This window comes from Canis lupus, chromosome 29, assembly GCF_003254725.2.
Source record: "Canis lupus dingo isolate Sandy chromosome 29, ASM325472v2, whole genome shotgun sequence".
NCBI lineage: Eukaryota > Metazoa > Chordata > Mammalia > Carnivora > Canidae > Canis > Canis lupus.
In genome coordinates this window covers 36,664,459-36,679,847 of record NC_064271.1, presented here as the reverse complement: position 1 = coordinate 36,679,847, position 15,389 = coordinate 36,664,459, and positions in this window count along the sequence as shown.

The following is a 15,389-nucleotide window of genomic DNA, read 5'->3' as shown; positions in this document are numbered from 1 at the left end:
AAAATATGTCTTTCCTCTATTCATGAAGAACAATTTTCTGATTTCTTCTGATGCTTTCCACCTCCTAATAGTATTCTTATAAAGTCTCACCCACCATTAGTAGGCTCATCAAAGTAAATTCCCAGACTGATTTCTGCCAGCCAGAAATTCTCTCCTTATTTCAAAAAATGTTAAGGAAAATAGTTTTGCCTAGAAAACTATCACAGAAAGTTTACAGTTATTGGAGCAGAGAACTGTTATAACAATTAAAGAAAATCATGAAACATCATAAATATTGAAGGCTACTGGAAGTTTGCAGTGGCTGAAATAGCAACTATTATAGCAATGCATGCAGTTCTTAGAACTCAAGGATTATCTTACTTTTAAAACTTGAAATTCAGCAGTGAAATTCTTCATTGCTTAAAAATAATAAGAGATTATAATACACACTTCTAAAGTATAAAAAAAGAATCTGTAATTAACCCAGAAGGGAAAAAGAATGTAATTGTATTAAATATAATCCAATGTAATCCTAAAAACTATTTTTAAAAGTTGTTTTTAGAGATGATAAGGATCTTTATTATGTTAATGCTTCATAGAGAGAGACTGAAATAAGTGATTCAATAACAGGTAAAAACCTTTGGGACACGAGGACAACAAAAGGGAAAGCAGCTAAGATAAATGACCACCTGCAAATAACCTTGAGGGAGTGTGAATAAAGGAGGAGTTGTAAAAATTGAGGTAGATGGTCAAAGTGAACAACCTAACTTTCATATCCAAGAGATCATCCTAATAGAATTGAAAAAGATAAGCTTTGGGAGACTATGGCTGATAACAATTAGGTTACTAAAGGATTGTAACAGATGCTTCCATCTGTATATGGCTTCATATTTCTCAGCATATGCAATCTCTCTGTAAGGCAGTTACGTTTAAAAGCAAAGGGTTTGGGATTAAATGACTTGGGTTGAGATTCCATTTATAATGCTTAAGCCTAGCATTAGGATGAGTGAGCAATGTGATCTTAGAGTTTTAGCATCTGCCTCAGTCAAAGGTATATAATGGTAGTACCCACTTCAAGGGCTGCTCTGAGGAACAATTGGGACAATTCACATAAAGTAGAAAGCCCTCATTAAACAATATTAGCTACTATCATTATCAAAGGCAACCCACTTTCCTGTTAATCAATTTTGTCACTTGAGATAGAAATAAAGTATGCCAATCCCTGGCTTCCCCAGTTGGCTCAGTTTTGTATCTGTGCTGTTCATCAGGACAAGAAATAGATCAAAATCTCCATATCCATCGGGGCATGGTAAGACATGGGGGGGAGCACCTGGCTGGCTCAGTCGTTGGAGTAAGTGACTCTTGATCTCAGAGTTGTAAGTTTAGGCCCCATGTTGGATGTAGAGATTACTTAAAAATAAAATATTTTTTAAAAATATATATCATCTAGTCTCTGTTTCTGAACTCTGAGCTTATAAACTTGTGTCCTCCAAGCTGCAAACTTTCCCTATATTTGTCCATCCCTTTGAGTGGGTGATGCCCCACTTGCCCCCAGCTTCTGATTTCTGCTGCTGACCTGGCAGCTGGCCTTGAATATAAGCCTGTTCCATTGATACCCAACAATGCGTGGAGCCTATGCCAGCCCTTTTTCCACAGAGGTTAGACCTGTGCCTCCAGTTACTAGTTTCTAACTCTTCATCAGCTGGATCACTGCTCTTCTAACGCTGATTGTCAGTTCTTCTAGATTCCCTTGCTGCTAGTCAACAGGTCAGAAGCCTTGGGGTACTGATTTGATCTGAAACAAGCTTCAGTTTTCCCTGACCATTTGCATGGTGCTAACCTGCTCCTATAGCCTGCCCTATGCTCCTATCAATTCTATTTATTCTTGCTTCTGACACCTCACCGTTCCCTTTCCAACTAATTACTATTTCCCAGTGTGCCTCAAAACCAAGCTGGTCTGAACTGTGGTACAGAAAGCATGGACGGGTCACCTGGCTGGCTCAGTTGGAAGAACACGCAGCTCTTGATCTCAGGGTCATGAGTTCGAGCCTCATGTTGGGTGTAGAGATGACTAAAAATAAATAAACTTGAAAAAAAAAAGCATGGAGATATTTCATAAGAAATTGAGGGTTCAATGTCATATGGCTCAACAGTATTAACTGTCCTACTTATTTGTTGCACAGGTTTACTGTGACATGAGAGTCTGTACACAAAGCATATTTTAAACTATAAATTGTAAAAATATAATGATAATAGACAGACGTTCCTCTTTTGTTGCCAGCTGTCCCTTCCTTTGCCTTTCTGGTCCTGTCTCAGGCATCCCTCTGTTTTTAATTCCCTTTTTCTCTTTCTCTCTTTTTCATCCCTCTGTTTAATTTCCCTTTTTCTCTTTCTTATCTTCTACTCCATCTGCACCCTTTTTTCCCTTATACTTTTATTTTTTCCTATAATGGACTCTTATTTCTCTTTGGGAAGTCAGTGCCTCTCTAACACTGGCATTATAAAGCACATTTAGCTTGGAATTTCCACAGCAAATTTGTAAAATACAAGCACGTAACCACCTACACTAAGAAATTCATTTCCCAATAAGTAGTTCGTATTTGTTCAAATTAAACATGGAAGTTAAAGTCAGTCCTGGAAGACAAGGTCCCCCATTCCTCCAGGTTCATATTAGTAAAAAAACATTTGGAAAGAAATCTGTTGCTCAAAGAGGCAATTCTATTTTCCCAGAAGAGATAAGATTAGTAATCAAAATATTGGTATCGATGGCAATGATTTTACTGCAATCTGTGCTCACAAATCATTTTCTATTCCTAAATATTCCTTTATTCCATTACTTGCTAATATTTCCAGATGCCATTCTATTCAGTGTTTTTTTCACCTTACTAGTAATAACATTTTTAGTTGAGACTAAGTAAGTTACTTTCTAAGGTGTGATTGTGTAAGAATTAGATGCTCCCTGGAACTCCTGGGTGGCTCAGTCAGGCAAATATTTGGTTCAAGTCATGATCTCAGGTCATGAGATGGAGCCTGGTGTCTGGCCTGTGCTGGGTTGCAGGCTCCATGGGGAGTCTGCTTCTCTCCCTTTCTCTCCCTCTGCCTTTCCCCTCACTCTGCTCTCTCTCTCTCTCTCTCAAATAAATAAATCTTTAAAAAATAGAGGGGGCACCTGGGTGACTCAGTCAGTTATGCGTCTGCCTTCAGCTCAGGTCATGATCCCAGGGACCTGAGATTGAGCCCCATATTGGGGGTCTCTTCTCAGCAGGGGGTCTGCTTCTCCCTTTCTCTCTCCCTCTGCCTCTCCCCCTGCTTGTGCTCACACTCTCTCTTTCTCAAATAAATAAATGAATAAATAAAATCTTTTTAAATATTAATTAGATGCTCCCTTAACTGTGTTTTCCTGGTGTTTTCTTCATATATTCATTAGTGCAGAAATGGTTTGATTTTCTAAGTGTATGTCACACTCAACTATAAACCCCTCAAAATTAGAAGTCATGCTTTATTCATTTTTTAAAAAAGATTTATTTATTTGAGAGAGAGAGAGAATGGGGGAAGGATAAAGGAGAGAGAGAGAGAGAATCTTCAAGCAGACTCCCCAAGGAGTGCAGAACCCAAAGTGGGGCTCAGTCTCACAACCCTGTAATCATGACCAGAGCCACAATCAAGAGTCAGACGCTTAACCAACTGCCACTCAGGTGTCCTAGAAATCATGCTTTATTCGTTTTTGTATCCCCACTCTTAGGATACTACTTGGTACTAAATCAATAGTGATTTTTATGATTGAAGAAAAGGGCAGATAGGAATAGCTGCTCAGAGGGGGTGAGCTCAGCGGCTTAGCACTGCCTTCAGCCCAGGGCCTGATCCTGGAGACCTGGGATCAAACCCTACATCAGGTCCTCTTCATGGACCCTGCTTCTCCCTCTGCCTGTGTCTCTGCCTGTGTGTGTGTGTCTCTCACGAATAAATAAATAGAATCTTAAAAAAAAGAATAGCTGCTTAGAAAAAACAAATCAAAATAGTGGTTGAATCTGAAACTCTCTCTAGTATTATGGTAATGAAAAAATTACAAACATTTGAAACTTTTATGTTATTTTACTAATCCTGAGAAGCATTTTGTATAGATTTATGTTTCTAATCCTCTGGTTCATTAGAAATAGGAGAAAACTTAATGGTAGAAGCATTTGTTTAGAGCTTATATGTTTTATTTTAATCAATTTTTTCTAAATGGAAATTCATATTATTATCTTCAAGAGATACTTTCAACCTTTAGACACAAAAAGTAAGTCATAGAAGAATGAAGATCTTTCTTGTATCAGGCCAATTAAAAGTTACCTATTTATCTCTGATTATTACTCTGAGTTGAAGTTAATGGTGTTCCTACCAAAGGGATTATGTATCACGTATTTTGTTTTCACATATTTTACTTGTAGTTTTTGTTTGTTTTACTTTGTATTAATAATGAAGTTAGAAATTTAGTTAAGAATTGGATTTTTGTCTGCACTGAGTGGGTTCATTACTAGATACAATTTAAGAGTCAATTAATGGCCACTAAGAGGATTTGTCTTTCTGTTACAGGGTGGGAAAATCCTTCTGTGGGAGGTAGAACAGTGGCTCACCGTATCCTAAACCCCTGGGAGCGTGTTACTTTGCATGACAAATGGGACTTTGCAAATGTGATTAAGACTATTGAGGTGGAAAGAATTTCCACATAAATAATCACAGGAGTCCTTCTATGTGAAAGAAGGCAGGAGAGACAGAGGCAGAGATTTGAAGATGCTCCAGGGCTGCTTTTGAAGATGGAAGGAGGGGGCATGAGTGAAAAGTAAGGCATGTGGATGGCCTCTTAAAGCTAGAAAAAGTGAGAAAATAGACCCTCCTCTGGAGCCTCCACAGAGGAATGAATGCAGGCAGCTTTGCTGACAGCTCAGTTTTAGCCTAGTGAGAACCATTTTGGACTTCTGACACCCAGAACTCTAAGATAATAAGAGTTTTGCATTTCTTTTTTTTTTTAATTTGAAAGAACGTATTGCTCAACATCCATAAAAATAGAGCTTTGCACTCACAACTAATGATCAAAATCCCACACCACCCTATTTGCATTGTTTTAAGCCACTAAATTTGCGGTAGTTTGTTACAGCAGCAAAGCAAACTAATACGCTTCCCTTATGTTATTCTACATACATGATATTATTGGTAAATAATAAGCCCCTCCTGTCATGCAGGCCAGAGACAGCTGCATGGGATCAGGTTAGCTGTCCTGACCAGTTAGTGTTCATTAGTGTGGCCACGGTGATTGGTGACCAGTGAGGATACGTGACCCGTAAGGTCAGTGACAAACTGACTTAGGCAGACAGAGAACAGGATGCCTTGGAAAGACTGAGCGACCAGAGGCATAGCCTTAAGAGTCAGATGACCAACACAGAGTAGCCTTGAGAGTCAATGCCCAATAAGACATGAGAAGGACAAGGCAGGAAATGGTACCTGCTAACTCATGTATCATGTAGTCTACGTTTAATATGAAATGAGAACGAATGAGGCTAAGGGTTCTATCAGCGAAAGTATACATTTTGATATTGCACGGGCTATAAATCAGCATATAAAGAGAAATCATATTTAGAAACATATATGGGAAAACTAGGCAGCCACTAAAAATATTTTCAACACAGACAAAACCAAAAGACATAAACCCAGAAAAACATATGCCTTATTTGTTATATGTGTTGAACTTTCAAAAGCTGACTGAGAATCAAGGGGACAGGTACTTTATTCAGGCTATTGTGACAGAGAGCATCCAAAGGGAGTGTTTCCTGGAAAATGGGAAACAAGGAGAACTGTATGCAGCAAAGAAACAAAAGTGGCCGAGTGCCAATTACAAGTTTGGTGACCAAGCAGGCAGGTGCTGCCATCTTTCAGAAAAGGTAGGGGTGGGTGGGTGTGGGGGCGTGAAGAGAGAGACAGAGAGAGGGAGAGAGAGAAAGAGAGGATTGGGGAGAGAGAAATGAGGGGAGAGAGAGAGAGAAAGCAGGAGGAGTCAGAAAGGGAGAGAGATTTGGCCCATTGCAATCCATTACAGTCTGTTCTTGGAACTGTTAAAGAGGGAATTGAGAGGAATTAGTATCTCAGGACCAGGGCGCACAGGGGTCAGGGTACTTTTGGAGCAGAAAAGTTCACATTTCTCCACACAGGCAAAAGAAAAGTCTATTTGCTAGATGAAGATAAAGAAATTCTTTGTAACTCTATGTATTTCTTTGTCAGGGAAACACCTGTTATAATAAACTCTGAAATTTCAGGGGTGTGACACAATAAAGCAGATTTCTTTCACACAAAGCACTTCAAAACCCAAGTTCTTGGTGGGCAGCTCTCCTGTAAGTAAGTGATATAGTGTCTCAAGATCCTTCCTCCTTGTACCGTTTTCAACATGTGACTCCCACGGTCTCCTTGGGGCTCATTTCCTGCCATCTATCTTAGAGAGGAAAGGAGCATAGCAAGGAGGGAGGAGAGGATCCCACAAGGGAGGTTTTTACGGGCCAGGCTCAAAGGAGTCTGTGTCACTTCTACCAACTTCCATGGACCAGAATTTGGACATATAACTACCCTCAAGTGCAAGGATGGCTGGGAAATGTAACTTAGCTGGGTTTTCAGGAGGAAAAGGGAATGGGTTTTATCAATCAAGAAAATTTTAAATTCAACATGAATGAAAATTTGAAGTGGCAATAAAAAAAGATGAACCCCCCCCCCCCCACCAGGGGAAAGATGGCCAATACCAAGGACTGATAAAAATATTCAGTAATATTCAGAATCATTAAGGATAAAGTTAAGGAAGTTACCAAAAAACCTACTTTTCATATTAAATTATCAATATTGAAAATAATAGTCCATGTTATTTTCCTAAGCTGCTAAGAAACGGAGAGTGCCAGTCACCAGAAGTGGGAGTAAAATGATGATCAAGTTCTAGGGGGCAACTGACAGTACACACCCCAAGATTTTTACATGTGCATAGTCTCTGACCTAGCCTTTCCATTCAAAATAATTTATTAGGAATACATATCAGAAAAGTGTTCAGAGACTGTCTGAAGTCATCCTCGACCTTCTTTTTTTTTTAAGTTTTTTTTTTTTTATTTGAGAAAGAGAGAGAGCACAAGCAGGGGGGAGAAGCAGGCTCCCCACTCAGTGGGGAGCCCGAGGCAGGGCTCAATCCCAAGTCCCTGAGATCATGACCTGAATGGAAGCCAGACACAGGCATCCCCATCCTCTACTTCTGTCTTTCATACACTGCATGAAATCCATCAGGAAATCACGTTAGATTGACCTTCACGGTATATCCATAATCTGACGCTCTTTCCACCTTCACCCCTTCTGTCTTTCTTACCTATAGTCCAATTTTGACACAAGTAGCCATCGTGATCCTTTTAAAACCTATGTCCTATCAAGTCCTTCCTCTACCCTAGGCCTCCAAGAGCTCCAAAGTTTTCTCATCTCAGAGGGAAAGCCAAACTGGCTGCCCATGATCTGCCCTACCCAAGCGGATGGCAAATTTCTCTGATCTCATCTTCTATGCCCCCACCTCACCCCCACTCCCCAGCTCACTTTGCTCAGGCTGCACAAGCCCCCCACTGCTCTCACACATGCCAAGTGTGTTCCCTCCTCAGGACCTTGCTGTTCACTGTCCACATCTCTGCTCAGACATCAGTGAAGCCCACCTAGCTCATCCATGCAAAAAGGCAACGCGCCCTCTCCCCCTCTCTCTCCTATTTCCCCTTACGCTGCTTGATTTCTCACCATAACATTTATCACCCTCTGATGAATGATATATCGTCTTTCAACTAAGTGTTCCCTGTCCTCTGTTGTTATGAGATCGGGGGTTCTGTAACCCATAAAACAGTGCCTGACACATAAAAGGCATTCAATACATATTTGCTGAATGAATGAATAAAATACTGCAAAAGTTCTGAAATATCAAAAAATAGAGGACTCGTTACATAAAGTGGGATGATGCAGCGAAGGGTCGGACCGTCAAATAAGAGAATCAAAAGCCTAAACGTGCCTAAAATAAAGCCTGAATGTGGTTTTGTATTTCATAGGAGGAAATTCTGTGAATACCAATTTCTAAAGAGATAACAGTTATTATTCTTACCCAACTGGTTTCTGAAGCCATAGGAATAGGAAGTTTTTCATCATAAAATGATTTTACCTTTATCAACGGCTTCTCTGGTCTCAAATAGGCTTTTCTGTGAACATGGGTGTCTCTGAGGGCTGAAAAGATTTTTTAAAAGCAATCTTATTCCTTGCAGATTGTAATAGTCTGCTGGAGTGGCCATAAGAAAATGCCAAAGACTGCTTGGTTTCAACAGCAGAAATTTATTTTCTCACTGTTCTGAAAGATGGAAGCCCAAGATCAAGGTCCAACAGGGCTCAGTTTCTGATGAGGATTCTCTTTCCAACCTGCAGATGGCCTCCTCCTCACTGTGTCCTCAGCTGGGCTTTCCTCAGTGCAGATTCATCGAAAAGAGAGGGTGAGAGCAAGCATATGCGAGTGAGTGCAAGCTCTCTGGTGTGTTTTCTTACACACATCAACCCTACTGGATTGGGGCCCCCATTGTTATGACCGTATTTAACCTTAATTACCTCTTAAATGCCCCATCTCATCTTGGTAGCCCAGCGTTTAATACCAGATACTCGTATTTCTTAGGCAAAAATGTCTTAATCATCAAAAGCTTGTATTTGGGGCAGCAGTCCTATCTATTTCCTTATCTATATCCATCCATCCATCCATCCATCCATCCAAGTTATTAAACAAACTTAACTCAGTGAAGTACAAATTAAGAAATAGTTATAGTTTCCTACAAATGCTGCCCCTAATCTCCATTTTAAATCCCTCCTCCTTGCCTCCTATAGCAGATATCTTATAACTTCTTGGGTAAATTTTATAATTTTTTGGTCAATTTCAGTGATTAAAAAATCCATTCAGTCTATAACTCCAATTTCATATTCAAATAAAAGATTTCCTTTTTTTTTTCTGTCATCGATTAGCATTGTGGTTTGAAGGACCTGAAAAGGGTGTGTGTGTGTGTGTGATATGGGCTTCTCTTTACTTTTCTCTCATTCTTCTACCTTGGGGGAAAGAATGTACTTTACCTTTGGGCTTTAGGTCCTTCCTTCCTTTTCCAGGGAGTGGACACAGGGAGGAGTCAGAGGGATTCAAGCGGTCATGGTTGTAGTCTTCCTTGGGTTGCCTGGCACTAGCTGGTGACAACAGTCTCTCCACGGCAGGGATTCAGCTATTAGATTCACAGAGGAGGCACAAACGTGAATTCCTTCTCCTCCTTCTCCTTCTCCTTGACTTTATTTTTAAAGTAATTTCTGTACCCAACCTGGGGCTTGAACTCACAACCCCAAGAGTTTCAAACTCCATTGACTGAGCCAGTGGGCGACCCTACAATGTCAGTTCTTTAGGGACCATCCCAGTCCACCATGTCCTGTTTCAATTCTTCCAATTCAATTCTTTTTCAATTCTTTTTTCAATTCTTTTTCAATTGAATTCTTTTTTTTTTTTTTTTTTTTTGCCCTATAATTACTTTTTGTGTTGGTGCCAGCATGATGGCACAAGCCCAGCTAGTTAGGTGGTGCTCAGTTGGCCTACCAGAAACTCATGTTCTCATCAAAGCAGAGGTGATAGCTGAGCTACAGCATAAGCCTTTCTGTTTGTCCTGCCATCATTTGCCAGTTATTTTTTTCCTGTTCATATAGACCTTAGGAAGATCAACTAGCCTGTGTTCTGATTTGATATACAACTGGAAAATGAGGCACTGCTTTTCCTTTCATGCAGGTATGCCCAGATTTTGCAAGTAATTACCTTAGATCCCTTCTCACTTGACTTTTTAGAAAAGGGCAGCAGAATTTACTAGGCTAACAATATATGACTCCAATAATTCCCATTTTTCTCCTCCTGTGGCTTCTATGGATTAGGGGTAGTTATTGAGGGTTATTGAGGGACCAGTTCTGCTGATTTAGCATGTGTGAAGTACCTATTCTTTCTTTGTCCTGAGCTTTGGACCCTGGCTATCAGTTTTGAGCCAACAGGGAAAGTTCTGCCCAAGTTTGAGTCAAATATCCTCTACCGAGCATTGCATTTCACTCTTCTCTTTTGGAGGGTGCTTACAGAGCTTGTGTCATACTTTATTTACACTTATGGGATCCAATGAGATGTAAGATAGCTGTCCCTCATTTTGCTGATGAAACTGAGATAGTGACAGGCAATCCAGGGCTAATTAATTGAAAACAAACTCTTCTGTGACTGCAGTCAAGCCTGCAATCCTCCTCAATTGTTTTTGCCAACTTTTGCACCTTTTTCAATTCCATAACATGGCCTTGTTCTTTCAGAGTTATAACTTTGTCTGCTGGAGAAGTAAACAAAAAACCCTTGGAGCTGAAGGTAAAGCTCTTTAGTCTGGGTGAAGCCGAGTACCCATCCTTCAAGCTTCCCTCACCTAACAACCAGCTTCCTGCCTTCCCAAGGCATGCAATAAATAAGGGGTATTCATTATGAATGTGTAATATATATGAAATCTAACTCTAATAAATCCCTGTTTTCTTGGACTTCATGGAGTTCCTCAGAGGTTTTTAATAGGCATTTCCAAAAGACCTGGGAAAATTTATGAGCCATATATAGCCAATGGCTAATATATATATATATATATATATTCTAGACCATTGTACTTTTAGCTTAGTTCAGCGATGCTTATCCCCTGGTTTCCCTTCTAATAGAGTTAAAAAAGGAGAGTGGTTAAAAAAAAAAAAAAAAAAAAAAGCTTACACTTACAGCTGTCAGGCACTGATAGTTATATTCCATACATTTTCTCTTTTAACTATCATAAGTACCCCCACAAGGTAGGTATTATTTTCTTTGTCCTACAGACTAATTAGACAAATGAGGTATAGAGAAGTTAGGCTACCTTAACCAAGGTCACCACTTAGAGGTAGTGAATTCAAATTATGTAGAATTATATTCAAATACAATTGATTTCCAAGCATGGGCTACCCCAGCACAGAGGAAAGACCAAGAGATCAAGGTGACAGAGTTGGGGTAACAATCTGATATGCACTGAGATAAGCAGTTATAGCCCTTACAATAAGTCTTTAATATGAACATAATCTACATCACATAGATGTTCGTAAAATATACCTCTTAGGACTTTAAAATTTCAGTTTGAACTTCTTCCCCAAAGCATGGCGTTTCTTGAAGAACTCTCCTTTGTCTTTCTCAATGCTTTTCTTACATCACATATTGTTTTAGCTGTGATAGATCGTTATATAATGACTCCAGTGAGTCACACCTCCCTGCATTCATGCCCCTCCGAACGTCATACCACCACCACTTTCCATCAAGACGTGAATGCGGGCTGGCCTCTTGACTTGCTCTGACCAATAGAAAGTGGTAGAACTAACCTTGTACCTGTTCCAAAACTTGGGGCTCATGAGGCCTTGGCAGCATCTGCCTTTGCTCTCTGGGGAGTGCTATTCTGAGACTGCTGTGCAATAAAGAAGCCCAGAGTGGAAGTGAGTTTGGAGGGAGAGGTTCAGCCAACCTAGCTTCCTCAGCTGAGCTCAGTCCACAGCTGAACCGCCGGCTAAATGCATCTTCCTGAAAAATAATCCTGTTATTTTAATCCCCAAGTTTCAGAATGGTGGATCCTTCCAAAGCAATAAATAAAGCAGAGAAAGTGGGACCAGGAATACAGAGTAATAGACTAACCCAACATAAAATGGTACTTAAAGTACAAAGCAAGAGATGAGTGTAGCAGAAGTTAGTACTGTTCTAACAAAACCCAAACACATGACAGTGTTCAGGGCCAGGCAGCAAGTGAATGCTGGAAGGGGTAGAGAGGAGACTGTTGGTGCAAGCTAGGAAAGCAGGGAGGAAATTGCTCCTGGAGACTAGACAGAGGTGAGCTAAGTAACTGTTGCCTGTGGTACCTTGGAAGGTAGTACATGTACCTGATGAACTTGTTGATCTCACTAATGTGATTTCCTTGTATAATATAGACAGTAACAATTATCTTCTTTTAGCTGGCTTTGATGGGAGGTGGCATTTCCTATTGCTGCCATAAAAAATTTAACAAGCTCAGCATCTTAAATCGCATAAATGTATTATTTTATAGTTCTGTCAAAATCCAGAGACAATAAAAGTTAAGACCAGATCAGTAAAATAGTATTTAGAGCTTATTGTGCACAAAAGAATAGTCCATGAATGGGGCTCCTGGGTGGCTCAGTCTGTTAAGGTCATGTCAGGTCGTGACCTCAGAGTCCTAGGATTAAGCCCTGCCTTGAGCTCCATCCTCAGTGGATTCTCTCTCTCCTTCTCCATTGTGTGCCCCTCCCCGCACAAATAAATAAATCTTAAAAAAAAAAAAAAAAAAAAAAAAAGAGAGTTCACGACTGGGAGTCTCCAAATCCAACATTGAGATGAAGTTCAGAGGCATGCTGTTTAGGGTGGCTTTTAACGTGGAAATGAGGAAGTTCCTCAATCTTTTACAATGACCGATTTTCACTATGGAGGTTGACCATGGAAAGAGGCCCCTGAGCTTCTAACTTTCTTTGCTCAGGAAGCAGGAGGCAGGCTGAAGGAGATACAAGAATACGGTGGAAATGAAATTGCTTGAGACCAAAGCCTAGATCTGAAAAGTTACCAGAGCTTCCACAATCACTCTCTCACCCTCTTCAAATGCTTCTCTGAGACTACCAGGCATGCAAAGAAACCAGGAGTGAAAGACTAGGTGGAGAGAGAGAGAGAGAGAGAGAGACAAGGCTCTCCCCTCCCCCCTCCTCCCCTTTTCAAGCTGTTCCAGCTGAGCGAGCCCCTAACCAATGAGGTTAGCTGAATGCAGCTGCCTGGATATAAGCCCAGGCAAGACCAATAGGATAACCACACAGCTAACCTATAGAATCACAAAAAATAACAAATCATGTTGTCTTAAAACCACTGGGTTGTGGTATGACTCAGTAGTAGATAACTAGTATTGTAGCTTAAGTAGGTCATGTACGTAGTAAGGTAATAGCTTTTCTAGCTCACACATTATCTATATTGTCCTGTTATTCCAAAAGACACATCCTTACCTCATGTCCTGAGATGGAAAAGTATCATAATCATAAAATGCCTTGGATTGAGGAGTATTATTTAATGTTTATTGAGTAACCATAAACTATAGTATCATTTTTAAACCAGAATGAAGTGATACCTAATAAAAGGTTTTCCTTTTCACAAAACTTCACATTGCTGCAAATACAATCTCAGTATACCCTCAACCTTTCATAGTGTGAATAATTTCCACTAGCTGTGTCATCCTCTAATGAGCTCTGGAATGGATAGGGGAGCCATATAAAGAAGAAAGAAAGAAAAAAAGCCTTTATACCTGGGCCATAAAGAAACCCTGGTTGCAGAGAGACACTGTAACAATAAAAACACTGGTCAGATGGCAAAACCGTCATCTTTACCAAAAAAACTCAAGAGATGCTCAGTGTTTTTCCTGCTAACTATGTGCTGTAGTAGATTCTGGTACTGGGTAGGATTTCCTCATACACACTTCTGCTTGTTTATTTGGCAAATCTTTATCCGGTGCTTCTTAATGAGCGAGGCATTGCTGACTCACAAAATCAGTTGGGAATAAAGGGTAGGTGGGTGGATAAGGGAAATGTAAAAATGCTGTTAAAATAGTGTGATAGGTGACAGGACAGGACACCACAGTCATAGGATTTTGTTGATTAGTTAAGTTTCTTTAACCCAATAACTTGCAGGCTGCAATCGTGAAAAAAACAAAACAAAACAAAACAAAACAAAACCCTGCTATTCGTTTTGTAAATTGTTTATTTTTGCAGGCAGTGCTACATCTTGACCTCTCACTTTTCAGGTTTCTGGGGCTCTACAAATGCCCTTGGATTATATCATATGGGGATCCTTATATGGTGGTGTTCCTGATACTACTGACCCCCAGAAGATGCTGCATAATAGAAAACATTATTCTTTGATTTTTTTTTTTCCCTTAGGATTTCCAGCTGATGTCTAAATGGGGTTTTTGGAGAAAGAGTATCTTCAGAGAGGAAAATGAAGACCCTTCTTAATGTAATATGAGAAGTAGTTTCAAATGTCTAAAGTCAGCTTTCTTCATGACCCTTTATAATCTGCCGCTGGGACTGCCAGCCTCGTTTTTTGCTTGCTTCTGACTGTGCTCCACCCAGACATCTGGAGCATCAAGAGCATTGCTCTATGTATTCGTCTTCGCGTGCCCAGTAAGCACAGAATACATGTTTGTTGAATGACGCAAAGAACCACTGCAGAAAAAAATGATCTTTTGAGACCTTCGCTGTTTCCTGATTGCATTTTTGCCAGGCATATTCAAAACTTTTTACTTCTAAATCATTTTAACAAACCACCAAAGTAAGACCATGATAAACACGAAAGCACGCCGGTAACTACGACTGGCTCAAAACATTTTCATGAATATTTTCACAAACTTCATTATTGTATGAGGTGTCAGGGACAACGCAGTCCAAAAACCAAACTAAAAGGGCAACGTATTTTGTCAAATTAAACTTGTAAAAGCCAACACCGTCTGCATCGTTTCTACAAGGTGCTGCTACTAGAAAACAAGGACAAGCGCGGCCCGGCACTGCTCTTGCAGAGCTGTATTTCCTCTCAGACAACAGCTGTTGCAAAGTGATTTTCTAGCAAAAGCAGCAGCCCCCAAGCAGGAACTGACAGCCTAAGGACTAAGGACTAAGGTTTCGTGGGTAACCGCTGCGACGCTGCGCAGCACAGCACCCCTCGTCCCCCTCGTCCCCCTCGTCCCCCTCGTCCCCCTCGTCCAAGAGCTAAACCTGAGGTCTGTGTTGGCCGCAGTTCCTCGGTAATCAAGTCACAGGCCTTTCCTCTCACCCCCTTCCCGCTGCTCTCCGCCCCTCTTCCCTGCTCCTGCTAAGGAAACGAAAAGGGTTGCAACCCCTTGCCCTGGGCCCTCCCGCCCTTTCTCCGCAGCCCTACTGTGCTCCCGGCTCCGCCCCTCCCCCGCCTCCTGCCTTGGGACACGGCCGGGGTGGGGCCCTCCCGGAGGCGGCGGCCGCACCAGCAGCAGCAGCAGCAGCAGCAGCACCTCCGCGGGAGCCGCAGGCCCGGCCTCCCCCCGCCCCCCACCAACCTGGCCCAGCCTCCTCCCTCGGGCCCAGCCTCCTCCCTCCGGCCACGCCTCCTCCCCGCCCTCCCCGCGGCCCAGCCTCCTCCTCCTCTTCCTCCTCCCCAGCCCCGCCTCCTCCCCGCCCTCCCCGCGGCCCAGCCTCCTCCCTCCGGCCCAGCCTCCTCTCCGCCCTCCCCGGCCCAGCCTCCTCCTCCTCCCCGGCCCAGCCTCCTTCCCCCGGCCCCG